This window comes from Sarcophilus harrisii, chromosome 2 (genome assembly GCF_902635505.1).
Source record: "Sarcophilus harrisii chromosome 2, mSarHar1.11, whole genome shotgun sequence".
In the NCBI taxonomy this organism is placed as follows: domain Eukaryota; kingdom Metazoa; phylum Chordata; class Mammalia; order Dasyuromorphia; family Dasyuridae; genus Sarcophilus; species Sarcophilus harrisii.
In genome coordinates, this window is record NC_045427.1 from 432,569,201 (window position 1) to 432,575,714 (window position 6,514).

The following is a 6,514-nucleotide window of genomic DNA, read 5'->3' on the forward strand; positions in this document are numbered from 1 at the left end:
AACCACATCCATCAGAATTGATTATCATATAATCTTGCTGTTGTTGTGTACAATGGTCTCCTGGTTCTGCTTATTTTACTTAGCATCAGTTCATGTAAATCTCTCCAGGCCTCTTCTGAAATCATCTTGATGATCGTTTCTTATTGAACAATGATATTCCATAACATTCATACACTATAATTTATTCAGCCATTCTCCAACTGATGGACATCCATTCAGTTTCCAGTTTCTTGCCAATACAAAAAGGGCTGCCACAAACATTTTTGCACATGTAGGTCCCTTTCCCTCCTTTAAGATCTCTTTGAGATATAAGCCCAGTTTGATAGCCCTTTGGGAATAGTTTTAAATTGCTCTCCAAAATAAATAGTTGGATCGGTTCACAACTCCATCAACAATATGTTAGTGTCCCAGTTTTCCCACATTCCCTCCAACATTTGTCATTATCTTTTCCTGTCCTTTGTCAATCTGAGAAGTATGTAGTTGTATCTCAGAGTTGTCTTAATTTGCATTTCTCTGATCAATAGTGATTTAGAGCACCTTTTCATATGACTAGAAATGGTTTTAATTTCTTCATATAAAAATTGTCCATATTCTTTGACCATTTATCAATTGGAGAATGGCTAGCATCTTTATGTCTTAACAGATACATGTTTATATCTAGTATAGGTATTACAAAATGAATGTTACAGACATTTCTGTTTTTCCTAAAATAAACCCAATTTTTGAAAGTCTTTAAAATGCCTAGATTTTTTTATTTTATACCTCAGTGTTTTGTCCCTTGCCAATTATGTCATTTTGTACAAGTAACTTTTCCCCATTTTGTCCCTTCAATACCTATCTGACCAGGCTATAGTGAGGAAAGTATTTTGTAAACCTTAAATGCAATAAAAATGTGAGTTGACATCATCAGAAGAACAGAATTCATGGGAATCAGTTTATCTTTTGCCTCAGGATATTTTTGGCTGCCTTCATAAAAAGAATTGTTTGAGGTAAGTTTGGAGTCTGAAAAAAGGAGTCTGAGCCTGTATCATGGTTCAGTCAATAGGAGGAGGAAAACAAATAGTCCTGTGAGCTAAGCTGGGCTTCTTATCCATAAGACCTAATGTGATCATGACCTGGCATTGAAGAACAAGGAACTAGAAGGAACAAGTTCAGGCTCTTCTCCATTCCTGTAAAGAAAACTGAAAGTAGGTCCATAAACTGGATCTTCAGAATATCATTTTCCTGTAATATTCCCAGAGACCCCTGCAGGAGGAGTCACCTTCCATTCCAGAGCAGGTTGGGAAATCCCCAAGAAGCTATATTCTTTTGGCTGAAATTCTAGACTCCAACAATCTAGCTCATCTCTACCCTTCTTCTCCCCAATCATAACAACCCTCCATCTCCCCAATCCCCGACTCTATATCTTTTTCTTCATTTCTAGAAGAAAGCTTCTGCTCTGCCACAATAGATGTCCTTACAGTCCCATGCACCTTTTCCCCAAAATCTTCTCTCATTTTCAGCTTCTGGAATAGCTATTATGAGCCCTGGATTGTCTCTTATTAAGTGATCTTCAGCACATAGACTTTTAGATCCTCTCTCTAGAGCTGGAATGAATGAAGCTGAGATACCATCAAATCCAATTTCCTCATTTTACAGAACAGGAGACTGGGGCACAAAGACAGAAGCTGTCTTTCCCCAAGTTCACTCAAATTGAAATGGCAGAATCAAGACTTGAAGTAATGACTTTTCACTCTCTCTGTAACATCTTACAGACTTCTCTTTGGGCCTTAGTTTCCACATGTATAAAAGGAGTTTTATGATATCTAAAGATCTTTCAGCTTCTAAGTTCTGTGATTTCTATTATTTATCTTTCCCAATCCAGATCTTTCTAGCTGTAAATATTGATCAAGTAGCTCCTTTGGAACTTCAAGAGGTTCTAAAAAGTGGGAAGTCCTTTAGTTGAGAATCTGGTATTGATAAAAACTGATGATTGACAAGAACAGTTATGGCTTGGAAATTGGAAGGCTTGTCTTTTTGTACAGCAAAATAACTGTATGGACATGTATACATATATTGTATTTAACTTATACTTTAATATATTTAGCATGTATTAGTCAATCTGCCATCTTGGGGAAGGGATGGGAGGAAGGAGGGGAAAAGTTGGAACAAAAAGTTTTACAATTGTCAATGCTGAAATATTACCCATGCATATATCTTGTAAATAAAAAGCTATAATAAAAGAAAAAAAAGAAATTGGAAGGTATAGCTTCTAGTCATTACTAGACTATACATCACTATGTGTCCTTGAAAAAGTTATCTTTTAGACCTCAATTTTCCCCTCTCTAAAATGAAGGCATGCAGCTCAGTTCTCTTTAAGAGTAAGTTCTATTGACTTACTATAAGGTGTTAGCTGAAGTAGATTTGGTGCTAACATTATAGAGGTTGGCCAACCTTCTTACAATAACTAAACTTTCTTTCAAACTTCTGAAATCTAAACATTTTTCTTTATGGCAGGTTGATTAGAGTGCCCCCCATGTGTTACCAGTATTTCAAAGTGCATATTAATATTTTTCATCCTAATATGAATACAACTAATAATAATAGAATTTTCATTTCCCATTCTTCAAGATCCATTCATGTACTAGTGGAAACAAGTGTGCCACAGTGGAAAGCACTGAATAGGTATCAGAAGACTTGAGTCTGAGTCCTAGCTATACTAGTTACTAGTTATATGATCTTGAGGAAATCACTTTAAATTTAGTTTGTGTCAATTTGCCAATCTCTAAAATGAAAGGATGAGGTTAGTTGGTTTCTAAGGTCCATTCCACTCCTGACATTCAGTGATTCTGAGAGTTCTAAAGAACCATGGGCATACCCAGTACATAGTTTGGACACTCATGTTTGAATGACTTATCAGGATTGTGACTATAACATTGAAACATCCAGAAAGAAAATAAAACACATAATTATCCAGATATTTTCAAATCCCCTTGGGTTCTGATAGAGTGAAAATAATTGCCTGCTGCTCATAATTTCTGTTCCTATTTGAAGCAACATATCATTGATGAAGAAAACAAATCTTCCAAACTTTTGTGCAAGGATACGGCTTTGTTCAATTGTTTTAGGTCATGTCTGACTTTTTGTGATCTCACTTGAGGTTTTCTTGGCAAGGGTTTAGAGTTTTCTTACTGTGTCCTTCTCCAGCTCATTTTACAGATGAGGAACTGAGGCAAATAAGATTTAGTGAATTGCCCATGGTCATATAAGTAAGGGTCTGAGGCCAGATTTGAACTCATGAAGATGGGTACTTCTGACTTCAGACCCTATATTCTATCTTCTATGCTATCTATCTGTCCAAGGAGTGAGCAGAGCTACACATTTCAGTACTTAGCATAGTGATAAGTGTTTTGATCTCAAAATCAGGAAAACTAGATTCAAATCTTGGCTCTAATAATCATTTCACTTTGTGGTCCCCAGATTCCTCATCTATAAAATTAAGATAATAGGAAGTTGTGAAGAGGAAAACTGTCTTTTCATGTCTTTTAACCATTTATCAATTGGAGAATGATGTAGTATGGAAGATTTGACAAAATTCTTTGTATAGTTGAGATGATACCTATATCTGTGAATCTGCATGTAAAATTTTTTCCCTAATTTTCTGCTCTCCTTTTAATCTTGGAAACATTTGTTTTATTCATACAAATTTTTTTTAATTTAGTGAAATGAAAATTATTAGTTTCATATCTCATACTGCTTTCTACTTTGTGTTTATTCATAAACTGGTCACCTATCTATAAATCTGATAAAAATGTTTCATGTTCTTCAGATTTTCTTATAAAATGTCTTTATATCTAGGTCATTATATCTATTTTGAACTTACCTTGGTAAATGGTGTAAGATATTGTTCTATGTCCAATTTCTATCAGATTGTCCAACAATATTTTACAAATAATGAATTCTAATCCTGAACACTTGACTTTACAGTTGTCAAAAATTGTTTTTATCAGCTGCTTTAAATTGTATTCTATGTTGTTCCACTAATTTATCACTCTATTTCTTAGCCAGTATCAGATAATTCTGATAATTGCAATCTTGTAACATAGTTTCAGATCTGGTGCTGCTAAACCTCCTTTCTTTACATTTTTCACTAGTTCCTTTTTTATCCTTCAATTTTGTTTTTCCAAATAATTTTTGTTATTGTTTTTTCTAATTCAGTAAAAAAAAAATGGTAATTTGATTGGTTTGGCATTGAGTATATAAGGTAGTTTTGGTAAAATTGTCATTTTGGCTATATTGGCCCTGCCTACCTATCACTAATATTTCTCCAATTATTTAAATCTGAGTTTAAATGTATAAAAAGTATTTTTTATAAATTTGTTCATATAGTTCCTTGGTTTGTAGGTATACTCCCATGTATTTTATACCATCTGGAGTTTATTTTTTTAATGGAATAGATCTCTCTATTGCTTCTTGCTGAATTTTGTTTGTGATCTATAGGTATGCTAATGATTTATATGGATTAACTTCATATTTTGTCACTTTGCTAAAATTATCATTTCAACTAACTTTTTACTTGAGTCTTTGGTGTTTTCCAAGTATATCATCATATTGTTTGCAAAAAAAAAAAAGATAATTATTATCTCATTTGCTATTCTGATTCCTTCTATTTCTTTTTCTTTTCTTTTTGTTATTGCTAGAAGTTCCAATACAATATTTAATAATATTGATGACAATAGGCATCCTTATTTCATACCTGATCCTGTTGGGAAGGCTTTTTATTCCAATTACTTTCTATCATTGTAAGGAAAAATCCATTTTATACTTATACTTTCAAGTGTTTTTAATAGAAATATGTGTTGTACTTCATCATAAGCTTTTTCTGCTTCTACTGATAAAATCTCATGGTTTTTTTTTTCTTTTATTATTGATGCAATCAATTATGTTAATGTTTTCCTTCTGTTAAACCATTCCTGCCTTCCTGGTATAAATCTGATTTGATCATAATGTATAATCTTTGTAAGCCTTTAGCTAGTATTTTTTTTTTTGCATTGATTTTAATGAAATTGGTCTATAATTGCCCTTTCCTATTTTTATACTTCCTGACTTAAATCAGTATCATATTTGCTCTATAAAAGGATTTTATTTTGTTTTATTTATTATTTTATTTTTATCTTTGCTTATTATTCCAAGTAATATATTTAATATTAAAATTAGTTGATCTTTAAGTGTTGGATAAAATTCACTTGTAAATCTATCTGGTTCTGGTGCTTTTTTCTTAGGAAGCACATTTGTGACCTGTTCAATTTCTTTTTCTAAAATAGGTCTATTTAGATGTTCTATTTCTTTTCTAATCTAGGCAATTTATATTTTTGTATATATTCTTCCATTCCACTCGAGTTGTTAAAATTATTGATATGTAATTGAGCAAAATAACTCTTTATAGTTATTTAATTTCATCTTTGTCAATGGTATATTCATGCTTTTGATTTTTAATACTAATGATTTGGTTTTCTTCTCTCTTTTTTAATCAAATTACCTAATAATTTACCTATTTTATTGTTTTTTTTCATAAAATGAACTCTTGGTTTTATTCATTGATTTGATGTATTTTTCATATGCAGTGTTATTTATCCCATCTTTAATTTTCAGGATTTCCAATTTAGAATTCAATTGGGAATTTTTTGTTTCTGTTTCTAGTTTTTAAATTGCATATCCAATTTATTAGTCTATTCTTTCTCTATTTTATTGATGTAAGCATTTAGAGATACAAATTATCTTTAATGCCATTCTCTTTAATAAAATTATTCATCATTTCTATGATTTCTTCAACCCATTCATTAAAATTAGGTTATTTAATATTCAAGTAGCTTTTAATTTTTGTTTCCATCATCCCTTATGACATATAATTTACATTGCATTATGATCTGAAATGGATATTTTTAATATTTCTGCTTTTTTGCCAATTTATAGTTAAATGTAGCCAATTTTTATATGTTTTATATTATTACTGGTGATTCAGGGAGTAGCCCCCACATCCTGATCAGAATCCAAAATATGGATTAATTCTAAAGGCCACAGAACAAATACCCAACTACCAATTATAGATGAACTCTATGGACACAACAGGTGACTTTCTCCATCTCCACCCCACCCCAGAAAAAGAAAACAAAGGGGAAAAAATGGCAGAAATGATTAATGAGGCACAAAATCTTGGAGGACCAAGCCAAAGTAAAGGTCAAAAGGATCTCAGATTTCAGCAGCACCAACCACCCTGGGGCCACTCAGGGACCTTGCTCAACCCCATACTGTGACTTTGTATTAACCTAATCCCTGAAGTGCTCAATATGTATATATGTGATATGTGAGAATACCAGTGATGATGAAAAGTGAGCTGCATGCTGCCTGGCAATGGGACCAGGGTATACAACTAGATAATCTCAATAGTAGTGAAGTCAGCTTTTCACAGACAAAAAACAACTAGAAGTAGAAAGTACCAGAGAGACATCTAGTCAAATTCCCTCATTTTACTAAA